The 17265-nt window shown below is 51.6% G+C and overlaps 1 protein-coding gene across 2 annotated transcripts in view; it reads right to left on the bottom strand.

Annotated features, from left to right (window-relative positions):
- Window positions 1-3497, bottom strand: part of SPECC1L (sperm antigen with calponin homology and coiled-coil domains 1 like) — a 126372-nt gene extending 122875 nt beyond the window's left edge. For both annotated transcript variants that reach the window (XM_075897998.2, XM_075897997.2), the window contains exon 1: window positions 3322-3497. The gene's annotated coding sequence lies outside the window, so the exon portion shown is untranslated. The remainder of the gene's footprint in view (window positions 1-3321) is intronic.
- Between the last annotated feature and the right edge of the window lie 13768 nt (window positions 3498-17265).

Consider the following 17265-nt stretch of genomic DNA (forward strand, 5'->3'; position numbering starts at 1 on the left):
CGCCCCTCGCTACTGCCTCTGGTGAGGGCTGTGTGTAATCATGAGGGTTAGGCAATGAGCTCAGGCTCATCAGTTAACCATGTAAATGGGAACACGTTCACATCCCTAGTACCCAAGGGAAAAAACAAGTTGGCCGTGTCTACATTGGCAAGATTTTGTGCAAAAGCAACTGCCATCTACAATGGCCATGAGTATTTGCGCAAGAACACTGATGTTCTACTGTATGAAATCAGTGCTTCTTCCACAAATACTCTGATGCGCAAGAGGCCTTATCCCAAAGCGAGCGCAAGTGTTCTTGTGCAAGAGGCCAGTGTAGACAGGTAACATCAATTACTTGCGCAAGAAAGCCCGATGGCTAAAATGGCCATTAGACGCTCTCTTGTGCAAGAAAGCTCCACACTGGCATGGATGCTTTTGCACAAAATCAAATCTTTTGCACAAAGTCACATGCCAATATAGACGCTCTCTTGCACAAATACTTTTAATGGAAAAGTTTTTCCGTTAAAAGTATTTGCGCAAAATCATGCCAGTGTAGACACAGCCGTTAAGTACCTCAGATTCAAAACCAGAACAAAGGATGGGAAGAGCAGCCATTTCGTTATACAGTGTGGCCTTTGATTTTGGCCTTTGGTGACAAGCAAATCAACAAAGTCATATTCCTGAAGGCACTGGTTGAAAAAACTAGGTTTTTGCATAACTAGAATTGGGGAGTGTGTGTTCATTTCCCTCTAAATACTCCCCAGGCAAACTACCACACTTTTTGTTGCAGAAGTCATAAGAACATAGGAATAGCCACACTGGGTCAGACCAAAGGTCCATTTAGCCCAGTATCCTGTCTGCTGATAGTGGCTAATACCAGATGCTTCAGAAGGAGGGATCACAACAAGTAATCCTCACACAATCCCTCCCGTCACCTACCTCCAGAGAAACAAAGGGTAGGGATACCGTTCCTACTAGTCCTAGCTAATAGCCATTGATGAACCTAATATCCATGAATATATCTAGTTCTTTTTTGAAACCTGTTAAAGTTCTAGCCTTCACAGCATCCTCTGGCAAGGAGTTCCACAGGCTGACTGTGCATTGAGTGAAGAAAAAGTTTCTTTTGTTGGTTTTAAATCTGCTGCCTATTACAGCCAGTCCCCGAGTTGCGAATGGTTGAGTTACGACCGTTCACATTTACGACCAAAGCTCCCATGGAGCAGTCGTAAAGGTGGTCCCCGAGTTATGAATGCGCCCCACGCTTACGAACAGCGAGGTCACTATGTAACTCAATGGGTCCGAGTTACAAACAGATCAAGTTACGACCAAATGTTTGGTTCGTAACTCGGGGAGAGGCTGTAATTTCATTTGGTAACCCCTAGTTCTTCTAATATGGGAGTAAGTAAATAACTTTTCCTTCACTTTTTCCATACCAGTCATGATTTTATAGACCTCTATCATATCCCTCTTTAGTCTCCTCTTTTCTAAGCTTAAGAGTCCAAATCTTTTTAATCTCTCTTCATACAGGACTCGTTTCAAACCCCTAATCATTTTTGTTGCCCTTTTCTGAACCTTTTCCAATGTCAACATATCTTTTTTGAGATGAGGGGACCTCATCTGCACACAGTATTCAACTATCTTGAGTAGTCTGGTATCATCCGCAAATTTTGCCACCTCACTATTTACCCGTCACTATTTACCCGGCCCATAGTTTGGGAAACACTGCTCTAAACCCCTAGTTCTCACATCTTTTGCACCTTCTCCAAGAAGCTGCATACAATCTTATCCCAATACACCTCTGTTCTACACACATATTAAAATCCCAGGCTGCAGACTAGAGCAATTTGAAATAAATGAAATGGGGACATTACAGAGGCCAAAAGCTGAGTAACTGAGAAGAGAGATTCAGTTAACTTCTGAAAACTGGCCCAGGCTTTTATATCAGCCAATTAACCACAGTAACTCCCTTTTCAGAAAAAAGAAAAACCCTTTTAAAGATTCAATACCTAAAATATTCAAATTTTCCCACAAACCCTTAAAAGTTCTCTAACCAAATCAAGGAAGACTAGATTTGATACTCATGTTGCAACCAAATAAAGTATGCAACCAAAACAAAGAAGGCAGGGAAGCCACTTTCAGGATAATTGTATAATCTACATGGTGTTAATGATAGCATTAGCCAGGCTATACTAAGCTTGCAAAGTTGATAACATTTCTTCAACAAAGTAAACAAGAGCGAGGTGGGAGGAAGGGGGGGATTTCGAGAGCCCTAATGTTGACAGGACCTTTCTATCTGCAGAATAATATTCACACTGTAGAACCACTTCACATTCTTAACTGGTTCTATTCTAGCAGAAAGGTTTTATATAAGGTGCCAACCATTTCAACCACCAGTGTAGACAGAATACTGAGTATAATGCATGCACTTTAACATGTGCATTCTTTGCAGTGTGTGTAAGGCTGTTCTCAAGGCTGTTCTCCGGTATCTCTTGCCCAGCCAGCTTGAAAAGTTTAGGAATCTCCATCTGCAAAACTACACATAGGCAGTTAAGGCTCTACTATACTTCATTACATACTAATCCCACTAGAAACAGAGTAGAATTAGGACATGCTACCCTTCTTGGGCACATATTTAGCTAATTTTGCCTGGGGGTGGAGGGGAACATGCAGAAACAGTGCTGCTTAATTTAAAATATTTTAAATATAACCATACCAACTATCCAGTCATCTGAAGAAGTGGGTTTTGCCGATGAAAGCTCATGCTATCATCTGCCAGGTTTTGTCTTTAAGGTGCAACTAGAGTGTGGTTGTTGAAGTTTGTCTTGTGACAGACTAACTCCGCTACCTCGCTAAAGCGCTCATAACAACGACTGCAGTCAAGTCGAAATAGCCAACGGGGTAGGCTGATTTTTGTTCATACCCAGCGCACCCTCCCCTCCCCCCCCTTTGAAAAGCCTTGTGTGGGTGCGGTGCGCGCTAGGGGAGCAAGTCCCGTGGGATCGGGTGGACCGAAGCCCCACGAGGAGAGGAGCCGGGGGGGGGGGGGGGGAGACGCAGGAAAGGGAGGGGGCGGGGGCAGCGTGAGGAAAGTCAACAAAAGAGGCGGGGGGGGGCGGGTGACAGCGGGGAGGAAGCGCTGGGCTTAGCCCCGACTCGGGGCGGGAACAAAGGGGGCAGCTGGGGGCCTCCTCAGAGGCGGGCGGGGGGCGCTCCAGGCAGGCCTGGCGGGGCGGGGGGGGGGGGCTCCGAGCAGGCCCGGGGGGGGGTCAGTTGCCCAAGGCCTGGCGGGGCCGGGAGGTCTCTGAGGCCGCGGGGGGGGGCGCTCCCGGGCTCGGTCCTTACCAGGCAGCGCCGCCTCCACGCTCGCTCCGTCCCCGGGGAAGCCGCCGTCGCTCCCAGACCCGGAGGGAAAGGGGGGGGGGAGGCGATCGGCAGGGGGGGGGTCCCCGGCAGCGATCGTCACTCCGCTCCCCTCCCCTCAGAGGAGCGACGCCGCCGCGCAGGCGCCGAGCGAGGCAGCCAGGAGGGCGGGGGAGCGAGGCCGAAACTACGCAGCACGCGAGCGTTGGGGAGGAGCGCGCGGCCCCGCTTTAAGGGCGCCGCGCGCCGCCTGCTGGCGTGGGCCACACCCGGGGGGGGGAGGGAGGGGTAGACAGGCCCTCCCCCCCTTCAGCGCGGGCCCGACGCTATTGGCTCCGCCCACCCGGCGGCGCCCAGTGCGGGTGGCCCCTCAGACCGGTTTGGGCCGGTCCCCGCCTGCCGTTAGCGCCCGCTGCCACCACGGGCGGGAGTGCGGCGCCCTCGCGCGCCTGCGGCCGTTGGCTCCGGACGTTGCCGGGACACGAGCCTCCACCGCCCTGGTACGCGTGGGGGGGCGGCGGCGGCGGCGGCGGCGGGGGGGGGGAGTGCTGCTCTTCAGCTCCCTCAGCAGGCGCGGCGAGGGGCTTGCCAGCCAGTGTAGACAGGACTGACCCCCCCCCCCCACACACACACACACGCGCCGGTTGTGGAAAAGCAGGGGTGGCGGAGCGAGTCCAAGGTCTCAGCCCGCTCTAACCCAGCGGGGCCAGCCCGTCGATCCCGATCGACCCGGGAGCTTCCCACCGCGTCCTGACTGGTTTGGCCAGAGGTGACTGTGCAGGCTGTGGGGCACAGGGGGGGTTGCTGATGTCCGGGTGTCTCTCTTCCCCCCACTTTTGTACCCCATCTCCTCGCAGCAGCGGGTAGGAGCTTGGCCATGCAAATCTCTGTCCCTCTCGCACACTGGGGCTATGTCTACGCAAGTAATATGCAAATGAGGCTAAGTGTGGAATATCGCTGAGCCTCATTTGCATACCTCATGAGCCACCATTTTTTTCAGAAGAGGCTCTTGCGCGAGAAGGAGCGTCTACACCCTCTTGCGCAATGCCGTTCTTCCTGAAAAGTAATAGGTGTAACGGCGTTGCGCAAGAGGGTTTTTCTTGTGCAAGAAGGGGCAGTGTAGATGCTCCTTCTTGCGCAAGAGCCTCTTCTGAAAAAAATGGTGGCTCATGAGGTATGCAAATGAGGCTCGGCAATATTCCATGCTTAGCCTCATTTACATATTACTCGCACAAGAACCCGCAAGTGTAGACATAGCCTGTGTGTGTGTCAGTCATTCTCACAAACACAGCACTGTCTTTCACTCTCATCTCCACACCCAACAGATACGTGTGTGGGGGGGATATTGTTGGTTTTCTTTATTTTACTGCTTGCCAAGTGGGTTACTTTGGGGTTTTGACTGGTCTGTGCAGTTCATCATTTTCATTTATCTCTTACGCATACATGTAATTTGTTGAAACAGAGGACAGAACTATGTAGCACTTTAAAGACTAACAAGATGGTTTATCACCTAATAAACCATCTTGTTAGTCTTTAAAGTGCTACATAGTCCTGTTTTTTGTTTCAGCTACACCAGACTAACACGGCTGCATCTCTATCACTATTCTACATGTAATTTGTTGGGTAGTGAGCCCTGAAATGCTTAACCTGTTGTGGTTGGAGTCATCATCTCTGTGGGTGTGTCTAGACTACATGCCTCCTTCGACGGAGGCATGTAGATTAGCCAGATCGGAAGAGGGAAATGAAGCCGCGATTAAAATAATCGCGGCTTCATTTAAATTTAAATGGCTGCCCCGATCTGCCGATCAGCTGTTTGTCGGCAGATCGGGGCAGTCTGGACGCGATGCGCCGACAAAGAAGCCTTTCTTCATCGGCACAGGTAAACCTGGTTTCACGAGGCTTACCTGTGCCGATGAAGAAAGGCTTCTTTGTCGGCGCATCGCGGCCAGACTGCCCCGATCTGCCGACAAACAGCTGATCGGCAGATCGGGGCAGCCATTTAAATTTAAATGAAGCCGCGATTATTTTAATCGCGGCTTCATTTCCCTCTTCCGATCTGGCTAATCTACATGCCTCCGTCGAAGGAGGCATGTAGTCTAGACACACCCTGTGGTAATTGCTGCTCCTGGAAGTGGCTGGCATGTCCCTGCAGCCCCTGAGAGTGGCAGAGTAGGGGTTCTCCACATGCTGTCCTTGCCTGCAGCTACCACTCCTGCAGTTCCCATTGATACAATAATGGAGAACCGTGGCCGGAAGAAGCTCTGGGATCGGTAACTGTAGATGAGGGGCAGCAAATGGTGCCATGGAGCCATAGCTGTATATGCCAGCTGCTTCCAGGAGTGGTGCAGGACCAGAGCAGGAGTAACTCCATTGCTCCACCACTCAGAAGCTGTCTCAGTTGTCCAGTGCCCAGCCAGAGCCTGCTTCCTGAACCACTGTGCCAGTGCTGAACCACCTGCACCCAACCTTCTAACCCAGACATGAGTCCCTCTACACCCAAACTTATTCCAAGAGCTCGCACCCTGAAACCCCTCCTGAACCCCAATCTGCCACCCTGGGCTAAGCCTGGAGCCACTCCCAACACTAAATCCCTTTGCCCAAGACCAGAGCCTGCACTTAAATCCCCTACCCCAACCTGCTGAAAGTGAGGATGGGAGAGGAACAGGGATTGAGTGAGCTGGGTGAGGCCTGAGAGAAGGGGTGAAGCGGGGCAGGGCCTCAGAGAAGGAGCAGGAAGGAAGTGGGGCAAGGATATTTTGGTTTGAGGTAGATCTTACGTTGCACTTGAATTGAAAAAGTGATCTTGTGGTTAAAAACGTTGGAGACCTCTGCTCTAATCCTCTGTGAGAGAGCTGGAAACGTCTTTACCAACCTCAACCTTTACCAACCAGCCTGCCATCCCAGGGAAGGAGAAGTTGATGTGTTTTTCAAAAACAACGAGAAGTCCTATGGCACCTTATAGACTAACAGATTTATTGGAGCATAAGATTTTCATGGGCAAAGACGCACTTCCTCAGATGCATGTAATGGAAATTCCAGAGGCAGGTATAAATATACAGGCATAAGAAAAGAGTTCCAATCAAGAGTAGTAATGTTAGAGATAATGAGGTCAATTCAGTCAGGGAGGATGAGGTCCTCTGCTAGCAGCTGATGTGGAGGTGTGAACACCAAGGGAGGATAAACTGCTTTTGTAGTTGGCTAGCCATTCGCAGCCTTGTTTACTCCTAAACTGATAGGGTACATCTAGAATGCAGGCTTTTGTTTACAAGAGGCTTTGTCGACAGATACTGCCAGGCTCACAGGCTTTGTGCTATGCCTGTGGTGCAGTACTTGCAGACTGCCTGCGTGCTGCTTCAGCTGGATGAGGACCCACCTAAACTGCAAGACTTGATCAGGTTGTGGCGCACCTGCCACTGTGTGTGCCCTTCAATCCCCTGGACACCACGGAATGTCACTTTAGGCAGATAGGAATAGTTCAGTCTGGTGGGACTGCATTGTCCCGCAGCTATAGGACAACCAGCAGTGGCTGCAGAACTTCCACGTGTGGAAGGCCACCTTTTTCGTGCTTTGCAAGTGGCTTGCCTCTGTCCCCAGGTAATAGGACACCTGCATACAATCCCCAATCCCTGTGCAAAAGTGCATCACCATCGTGCTTTGAAAGCTCATCACACTGGACAGCTACCATTCAGTTGGGAACCAGTTTTACATGGGGAAATCTGCAGTCAAGACGGTGCTCATGCACGTATCCAAGGCCATCAGACAGGTGCTGCTATGGAGGATCATCACTCTGGGGAATGTGGACAGCATCGTCGATGGCTTTGCTGCCATGGGTTTCCCTAACTGTGAAGAGGCCATAGACAGCATTGGCCCCTGACCACCGTGCCTTGGACTACATCCACAGGAAGGGGTACTTCTCATGGTGTTGTAGGCCCTCACGAATCACAAGGGACGCTTCATTCACAGCAGCAGCAGATAGTCAGAGAAGGTGCATGATGCCTGCATCTTCTGGAACTCCTGCCTGTTCTGAAAGATGCATGCCAGCGCTTTTCTCCCACACCGCACAATCAGACTCAGGGAGGTGGACATACCCGTCATCATCCTGGGTGATGCAGCCTACCCCTTGTTTCCGGGGCTCGTGAAGCCCTACATACACAGCCTGCACCCCAGCAAGGAGTGCCAGGCTGAGCAGTTGTTGCAGGGTAGTGGAGTTTCCATTGAGATGTTTAAAGCAGTGGTCCCCAAAGTGGTGCCCGCGGGCGCCATGGCGCCCGCCGGGGCATTTGTATGCGCCCGCCGACAACCCGGCCTGGCCCCGCCCCCCGGTGTGCGGCGCACTGGAGGCACCGGCCCCAGGCGCGCAACACTCACCGGCGCCTGGTGCGCGACGCTCGGGCGGCCCGAGCCCCGGGACACATGTGGGCGCGCAGCGCCGGTGCCGGCCCCAGGCGCACAGTTCGGGTGGCGGCGCCAGCCCCGGGCCCACGGCACAAGGGGCTCGGGCGGCCCCAGCCCTGGCGTGCCCCAGGATGCGCGGCCCCGCCCCTGGGCGCCCGGCGTGTGAGTGGCCCCGCGCCCGGGAGCCCATAAAGGTTGGGGACCACTGGTTTAAAGGGAAGGTTCAGAGTCTCCTCATCCACCTGGACCTCAGTGAGCACATCCCCTTTGTGGTGGCAGCCTTCTGTGTGCTCCACAACCTGATTGAGAGTAAAGGGGAGACTTTTCTGCCAAGGTGGGTGTCAGAGGCTGAACGGCTGGCCAGGGCATACAAGCAGCTGGTCACAAGTGGCATATGAAGAGCACATCAAGGGGCTGTGCTCATCACGGAGGCCTTAAGGGAGAGTTTTGTCCAAGGCCAGCTGTGAGACTCTCCCCCATGCCTCCCCACAAAGGGCCCCTGCTTTCCCTCTATGTGCCTTTCCTTCCCTCCCTTCCCACTTTCCCCCCCTCCTCTGTAGAGCAAATAATAAAGCCTTCTCTTGTGAAAAAACAGGACTGTTTATATATAGAAGAAGGGAGGGACTGGGTAAAGAACGTGGAATGGGAGAGGAGGAGGGAGAGGGGCTTAGGGATGGGGCTGGGACTGGTGCCTGCCTCTACTTGGTCAAGAGGCTTCTGCTGTCCAAGAGGTTCCACTGCCATGTGTTCTGGGGCCCCGACGAACCCTGCAGGGGGCTTAGGAGGGGAAGCCATGTGGGGGCAGAGAAGTGGCTGGTGGCCCGCTCGATGCATGAGGCCATGTGCTCCATCACCGAAGTGAGGGAGAAGCACATGGCCTGCTGCTGATGCACCAGTTGGTCCTAGGGTCCTAGACAGCAGCCCACTCCTGGTGCGCCTCCTTGAGACCCCAGATGAATGACTGCAGGCAGGCTATCTACTGCATCAGGTCCTCACAGGTTCTCTTCGGGTAGATGATTTTGGAGATGGGGAAAGCGTCATGCTCACAACTGGCTCAACTGCAAAGAAAAGTTACAAGGGCAGTCATCCCAGGAGACACTGTGTATGAAGTCTAGTACTTATCTCAGAGCCAACACCAGAGGTCTCAGTTCTGACAATGGCAGTGTGCTTCGAGCGAGGCCATATATTGCTTAGACAGCAGGAACTTTCCTGCAGGGGCACAGACATCTCGGGAGCATCGCTACACCCACGGCCAGGGGACAAGCAGGCATGGGAAGGTGCCGGGCCAGGAGCCTGTGGGTAGAAGGTGGGGATGGAGTTGTTCAGTTTCCTGCTGTGTCCTGTATATGCCAAGTCTGGCACTGGTGGCATCCTGTAGAGAGAAAACTTCTATTCCTGCCCTTTGGAGGGAGACGTTGGGGGAGTTGTGTGTGAACAGCAGACACCGCTTGCCGGAGAATATGTTAATGGGTTCCCCCTCCTTTTTTTATCCCCCAGCAGATTCCCGTGCACAGGATCAGTCGTTGTGCTTGACCGGGAGCAATTGCTGCCTGAGTGTGGGCATGACCCTGTGCCGTGTGTGGCACTGTTGTGTGGTTCCATGAAATCAAATTCCTTAGTGGTAGCTTGTTGTGGGAAGGTGTCCCACCATGGAGGCTGGAGTAAGGCAAGCATCTCCAGGATAGGAATGTGAAGGACTAGTCGACTATCCGATAAGCAAATGCCTATCGGATACTTGACAGGCTAGTCAACTCGCCACTTTCCCTCCCCTTGCTTCCTCTATCAGAAAGAGGCAGCAAAGGAAGGGGGGAAGAGGAGGACGTATTTCAAAGCAGTAGTGCTGCTTGATGCCTGGGGCTAGACTCCAGGCTCCATGCAGGGCCAGCTTTAGGAAGTGCAGGGCCCAATTCAAACCAAACTTTGGTTGAGCAAAAAAAAAAACCCAACAACCCAACACACAAAGAAACAACTCACAGCCCCTTTAAATCCCCAGCTACAGGGCAGAGTCCCACCTTCCAGCCAAATCCACGGGCTGACTCGCCCTCCCGCAGCACACATAAACCGCCACGCTCCTCTCGGGCCAACGCCCCCTCCTGCAGCGTGCCCAGCACACTTCCAGGTTTAGGGCACAGGGCCCTTTTAGGCGCAGGGCCCGATTCGGGGGAATCGGGTAAATCGGCCTAAAGCCAGCCCCGGCTCCACGCAGCGGCACTGCCACTTAGAAATGCTGCATGCAGGCCAAAGCCAGCAGATGTGTTCCAGGCTACACATGGCGTTTCAAAGCGGTAGTGCCACATGGAGCCTGGGATGAGTTGGGGACTTCCCCGCTGACCCCAGGCTCAATACAGCGCTGCCACTTTGAAACACTGCGGAGTCCCCAGCTGACCCCAGGCTTCACGCAGCTCTTTCGCCTTTGAAGTGTAGCAACAGCCCTACAGCTACTTCAAAGACAGAGGCACCCTATCGATTAATTGAATAGTCAATGCAAAATGCATCGACTACTTGATTAGTCAGTTAGTTGATATTTAACATCCTTACTCCAGGAACCTTGTGAGAAGGACCAATACTTTTCTGTGTGAGAGCGTCATGGGGCTAAGTGTTCCAGACAGATGCTCCATGTGCACTTGTGCACAAGCTGTTCTGTTACCCCTAGGCCACATTGGCTAAGCAAGGAATGAGCAGCCCGTTACCTGCCCCCGCATGCATATAGGGAAAGTTGTAGGATTTCCCTAGGTTTGTCAAAGGCTTGGGAGACATCCTGGGAGGAGGAACTGGTTCCAGGTTGAGGAACAGCTCCTGGCTGGTAGGCATGGTCACCTGGCTGGCCTTCGACACCTCCTCTTCCTCTTTCTCATCATCTACAACCCTGCTCTCCTGGAAGCTAACGCCGGGCGTATCCTGACCAAACTCCACAACCATGAGAGGTGGGAGGTGACCAGCCCCCCTCCCAGGCTGGCATCCAGCTCTTGGAAGCTGGGGCAGCTGTGAGTTGCCACCCTGGAGCGTCTGCTCTGCTCACTGGCCTTGTGGTAGTCCTGCAGGAGTTCCTTGATCTTCATCCAGACCTAGTCTAGGGTTCGGTTTATGGCCTTTGTCAGCCACGCTAGCAGTGATGTGGCCATAGACATCTGCATTCCTCTTTCTGGTGTGGAGATCCTGGAGGTTGGTCTCTCCCCCCAGATCTCGATGAGGTCCAGGAGCTCCACACCAGTCCAGGCTGGAGCTCTCCTGCATTACCTTGCCAGTGGCAACTGAGGGAGTAGCAGGAATGTTGGCAGCCATGGGAGACTTTGTGGGAGCGTTGGGGTCACTTATGGCTCCTGGGATGCTGCTGTCTGGCACAAGGCTGGCTAAGTGTGATAAGCCCTTCTCCTTCAGCCTGCAGTTTTAAGCACCACAGAAGAAGGGGAGCAGTGAGATGCCAGAAGTGGCTGGAGTGGTCAGAACTTCAGCTGTGAGAGGCTTCTGGAGGCCAGTTATTTTGAATTAGCAACAGCGGATTGTCCACACTAGCGCTATTTCGAAATAATTTCAAAATCAGCATTATTCCCTGAGGAAAGCAGGAGTACAGATTTCAAAATAACCAGCCCATTATTTCAAAATAATTGGCTTAGTAGTGTGGATGCTCCACTTATTATTTTGAAATAAGGGAAGTTATTTTGAAATAACTCCCTAGTATAGACCAGGGCTCACTCTCCTACATTAAATAGTGCTAATTAAATGAGGTCTGGGGTTTGGTACACAGGGACTTCAGCCTGCGTAGTATTGTGGCAAACATATTATTTAAAAATCGTTTCAACTTTTTATTAATAATACAGAAAAGAAAAGTAACATTAAAGCATTTGAAAAGTTAACTATTAAAGGGGGGGGGGGGAGGTGGGTGCACAGTGGGTGATGCACAAGGGAAACCTGTCATGCTCAGGCTGATGCCCAGGTCACACACAGTGTTACCTTCAGAATGTCTGATTCCCCTGTCTCAAGGAGAGGGCATGCCCTTTTGGACAGCTGTTGCACACATGACTGATTGTGATAGAAATGTAGCCGTGTTACTCTGATCTGAGGAAGTGGGTCTGGCCCACGAAAGCTCATCCCCTAATAAACCATCCTGTTAGTATTTTAAGTGCTACAGAGTCCAGTTTTTTAGGACTGATTGTGTCTTCTTCTTTTCCTCCACAGCCGGACCAGCCGTGCAAGAGGGCCGCAGCACCCCAACCCCACCTCCACCTCCATCTCGGGGACATGGGAGCCGCAGACACAGGCGTGTGTATGCGGACATCCTGAGGCAGCATGTGGAGGCCGTGCAGGAGCTCAACTCCATCCTGAGAGAGAGAGCGGAGGCAGAGGATCGGTGGCGTGACCGGCTGATGGAGGAGCTGGTCCAGCAGCGCACGTCCCTGACTGCCACTCTCAGGGAGGTCTGCGGCTTGCCTGCTCCTGTGCCTGGTCCTGCTCCTCCAGCACCCCATGACCCCGCCCCACCAAACCCCCCTTCCACAACAGCATCCCTTTCCCCCCTTGGACCTCCCTCTCCCCCAGCCCCCCCAGTTCCCCAGCCCCTCTCTCCCCCTGGCCCTCCTCTCCCCCAGGCCTCCCCGTCCCAAGAGCACCCTATCCAGCCAACCGACAGGTGCACCACCCGATCCCGTGGCCATGATGGACCCCGAACACGAGGCCCAGGCAGGAGACTGCGATCAGGCAAGCACCGTGCAACCTGATCCCCTTCCCCCCTCCAGGTTTCAAGCACCCCCATCACCCCAGTTAAATGACAAAGAAAGTGTTCAACAAAATGTTTATTGTACATAGTTTTTTCTACATCAAAAATGAACAAAAGCTTTTTTATGTTTGCAACAGTTATACTATTTTTTGAGTGATATTTAAAAAAATAAAACAGAACTTATTATTTTGAGACAAACCCTGGTGTTAATGATTTCTCCAAACAGGGTCAGGAGATGGGTTGTGGAGGGAAGCTTCTTTTGGGCCAGGGCCCAGTCCCCAGGCAGAAGCCCCTCAGTAGAGTCAGTGGCCTCCACTTGAGAATTGCTCCCGTAGGGCCTCCCGTATGCAAACAGCAGACCGGTGAGCCTGGCGGATGGCAGCTGTCCGGGGCTGGGCAAAGTGCCTCTCCTGGCCATCAGCACCTGTACCCCACCCTGGTAGGAAGGCCTCCCCTTTCCTCTCCACCAGGTTATGGAGAACGCAACATGCAGCCACCACCTCAGGGATGTTGCTCTCCCCCATGTCTAGGCGTGTGAGCAAGCACTGAAATCTGCCTTTTAAACGTCCGAACGCACATTCCACCTGGTTGCGAGCCCGGTTAAGGTGAGCATTAAACTGCTCCTTGCTCGCATCCAGGTGGCCGGTGTAGGGCTTCATCAGCCACGGCATCAGGGGGTAGGCCGCATCAGCCACTATGCACACCGGCATGTGCACATCCCCAACTGCAAAGTCGTGATGCGGGAAAAATGTTCCTGCCTGAAGCCTCCGGTAGAGGTTCGAGTTCCTGAAGATGCGGGTATCATGTGCCCGCCCTGACCACCCAACACAAATGTCAGAAAACTGGCCACGATGGTCGACCAGGGCCTGGAGGACCATAGAAAAGTAGCCCTTTCTGTTAATGAATTGGGCTGCTCGATGGGGCGGTGCACGGATTGGAATGTGTGTCCCATCGAGCGCTCCTCCACAATTCGGGAAGCCAAGGGCAGCAAAGCCGGCCATGACGCTGTCCAGATCTGGTAGACAGATGAGCCTGTTGAGCAGCTCCGAATTGATGGCCCTCACCACCTGCAGAATGAGACAGGCAACAAAATGTTAGAAGGGGTGCCTTATCTCTTAGGAGGAGAACCCACCGCCCACCTTCCCTCTCAAACACCCCGGGAATCCCCTCCTCAGAACCCCCCCCCCAACAATTCAGGGTGAGTGGAGGAGCTCCCTCCCACTCCCACTCCACTTTGCCCTTCCTGACAGTCTCCCTTCCCCCCACCCCAAACTGTGACTGTCCCCAGACAATGACTTACCTCCATCAGGATGGATCCAACAGTAGACCTGCCCACTCCAAATTGGTGTCCCACGGAGCGGTAGCTGTCGGGGGTTGCCAGCTTCCAGAGGGCAATGGCGACCCTCTTTTCCAGGGGGATAGCGGGCCGCAGGTGGGTGTCTTGCCGTTGCAGAGCAGGGGCGAGCCAGGTACACAGCTCCTGGAAAGTGGTCTTTCGCATCCGGAAGTTGCGTAGCCACTCTTTGTCATCCCAGAGCTCCATCACGAGCCGGTCCCACCAGTCAGAGCTGGTGTCAAGCCTCCAAACACGCCTGTCCACAAAGAAGTTTGGAGGCAAGGGCAGTGCGGCTGCCTGATGGACGATCCCTTCGTACCTCTGGTCTGGGTCCAGATGGGGAAGGAGCCTCATGACTGTGTCATGCAGATGCAGCAACACTTGCAGTATGATGGCGTGGGGCCATCGCCTGCCCAGGGGCAGCTCTGGCTCCATGCCAAAAAAATGGGTCTAAAACAGAAAAACCTCCAATCAAAAAACCTGCTGGGGTGTCCCAGGAAGCTGAGCACTCCAAACCAGCACTGCAATGCCTTGCTTACCTCCTAGAGGGACAGCAAAGGCAGCTGCAGGAGCAGAGCAACGGGTGTTCAGGAGTGTCCCTTTCACCATGCCACGTCTCTGCAAAGGGCAGGCAGGCAGCAGCACCCGGAAGGAAATGCTGCCCCCATGCCCTGGCAGAAGCGGTTCCGGGTGGCTTTTAATTTCGAAAGAGCGTCCAGCAGTCAGGATGCTTTTTTTCGAAAAAGCGGATCGATTTTCTGATCCGCATATTGTAGTCTAGACGCACTCTTTCGAAAGAGGCTTTTTCGAAAGTATCTTTCGAAAGAGGCTTGCAGTCTAGACATAGCCTAGGAGTGGCAGTGCCATCTGTCATCCTATCTCTGGCCTAATCTGGTCAAGACATTTCTCAAGATTTGGATGATAAGGTCCAGTGTCCTAGGAAACAATGGGAGTAACAGCCATGATGATGAAACTTGCTCTTGTCTGTTTTTTTCTTTGTTTTTTTCATACTTTCCCCACGATATCTTTTTAAGGATTCACAAAGGGAATGATAGGTGGAATAGCCTGTCCTCTCCTTGTTTGTTTACTAACTAGGCTTAATATTTGACATATTAATTTTTGGCTTTAAATTTGTTTGTTTTTAACATGCATAATTCTGAAGCTTTGAATTATATTAATGTGCCTTTTTTGTTCGGTCTAATTCAGTTATCTCCCTTTTGTACCTTTTCCCATTAATATTGGTTACAATATGGCTCAATCCTGCAGTTGGCTTGCAGGCAAAATATATCCAGGGTAATAAATCTGTTAGAAACCAGGAAAGGTTATTAAAAGATAATTCTAGTTTTGCAGAAGAGCACTTCAAAATGGATTTGGAGGCATAGTTGTGAGATAATCAAGTATGGAAGTATTTGAGAATTTTTTTAATATGAATTTTAGATTTGTAGAATGAGATTAAATATTTCAGACATTTTCCTTACTTGATTTTTTCTCACAATTGTGCCACCACAACCCATCCTATGCTACAATGCACATGATCTACGAATATTTATTGCTTTACCAGTCCAAGAGTGCTGCCTAGTGTATTTTAAATTCTACTGAAATATAATGGTCTGGTATAGCGTACAAGGATATTCTATTATGGTAATTAACAAATGTTTGTGAGCTGTGGCTCCTTTACAAATATTTTAAAATGTGTGGGCTTCCCCACAACCAAATTCTGGTTTTTTTATTGATTCTCGACACTAGAGTTTGAATGGCAACTTGTTTTCAACTGCATACAGTTTGGTCAAAACTATAACTTATAAATATAGATGTTGTGTTTTTGCAGAGTAAGATTTTAGTGAGAATGGACCTATTTCAGACTCCACAGTTCAGTGGTTCCCAACCTTTTTTTACCGGGGACTGGCAAACCCATTCACAAACTTTTGGAAGACTGGTAACATTTGATTTACATATTTATTATGAAAATAATGAATGCAAACATGCAAATAAAATGTTACCTGTCCATCCAAAAGCTCTGGCCTCCAGAGTCCCCAGTGTCAGTCCTAACCCCTAGAGGCCCCCACCTCTCCACTCCTGTCCCCAACACCAGCCACTAACCACAGAGTCCCCTGCACTGAAACGCTGTGCCAGTCTTCCACCCTCAAGGTCCCCCAGTGCCAGCCCTTCATCCCTCAGAGCCCCCCAACCAGATCCCCAGTACCAGCCTCCTGTTTCCAGAGCCCCACTGCATCTAACCCTGCCCCCAGAATCTCCCCGTGCCAGCCCCCCACCCCTTAGAGCTCCCTAGTACTACCCCCACCCCCAGAGGCCCCCAGTATTAGCTTCACTCCTAGAGGCTCTCAGAGCCAGCTCCCTGTCTCTTACAGCTTCCCACCCCCAGACTCCCTCAGCACTAGCCTGACTCCTCCATCTCCCAGTGCCTGCACTGGCCCCGCTGACCTAGCCCTGTGCTGCCTCCAACCACCAGCTTAGCGCTGCTGCCTGGGTCTCAGCTGCTGTAAGGCTGCTGTGCTGAGCTCCATGCAGCCCTCCCACTGTGCAGCAAAGTACTCTTCCATGTCTGGGAAGAGACCCTGTCCCTGCCCAGCCCTGGTTGGTCAAGAGGCAGGACAGGACACACCTCTCCCAACAGCCACGGCAGGAGTGGTGTGCCTCAGCCCCAGTCCCGAGAGCCGCCATGGCCCTCCAGCCATAGGTTTACAGCCCAGCAGCGGGTTGTGGACCGGGCATTGGGATTCACTGCATAGCTGTACAGTGTTTGATTGCATTTCTAAAAGCACCAGATGTAAATAGTTTCTCAAGTTTTAAGTATTTCTGTGTTTTCATTTTCACATACATTATTGCTGACTTCTCAGAAATAACTGGAAGCAGATGAAAGCAGAAGTTTCATAGCTTTCTTCTCTTGAGTTCTTTAACAGAAATCCAGAATTGCTGGTTTGATAAATTTGAAAACTTGGTCTTCAATGTGTGATCACTTCACATTTCTAAGAGATTTTCATGAGTTGAGATTCTTAAGTATGGAATGGAGTCAGCAGTTACTAAGCATGGGTATTAAATCTAGTTGGTATTGTCCTCTTCTGCTGAATCTGTACTGTATGTAGGCTTAGCACCTGATTAAAAAATCTTCCATTATAAAAATAAGATGCATCTGTGTCTCCCTCTGCTCCCCTCACCATCGACTATTGCTGGTACTGCTGCCAGTACTGGGAGCGTCTTTGTCCTCTGCTCCAACAAGGCAGTATGTTCCTTTGTTGAAAGCCCCTTTCATAAGCAGATGGCTCCAAGATGCTCCCATCCCCAGTACCAGCATAAAATGCCCATTCATAGATATGATACAAATATACAAATGATTTTAACCCTAAAAATGGGAAAAAGAGACATTGATGATTTTTCCTCCAAACACTCTGTACTCCCCAAGAGTATACATCTAGACTACAGGCTTCTGTCAACAGAGGCCTTGTCGACAGATACTGTCGAC

Source organism: Pelodiscus sinensis, chromosome Z (assembly GCF_052426305.1).
Source record: "Pelodiscus sinensis isolate ZL-2025 chromosome Z, ASM5242630v1, whole genome shotgun sequence".
Lineage (NCBI taxonomy): Eukaryota > Metazoa > Chordata > Testudines > Trionychidae > Pelodiscus > Pelodiscus sinensis.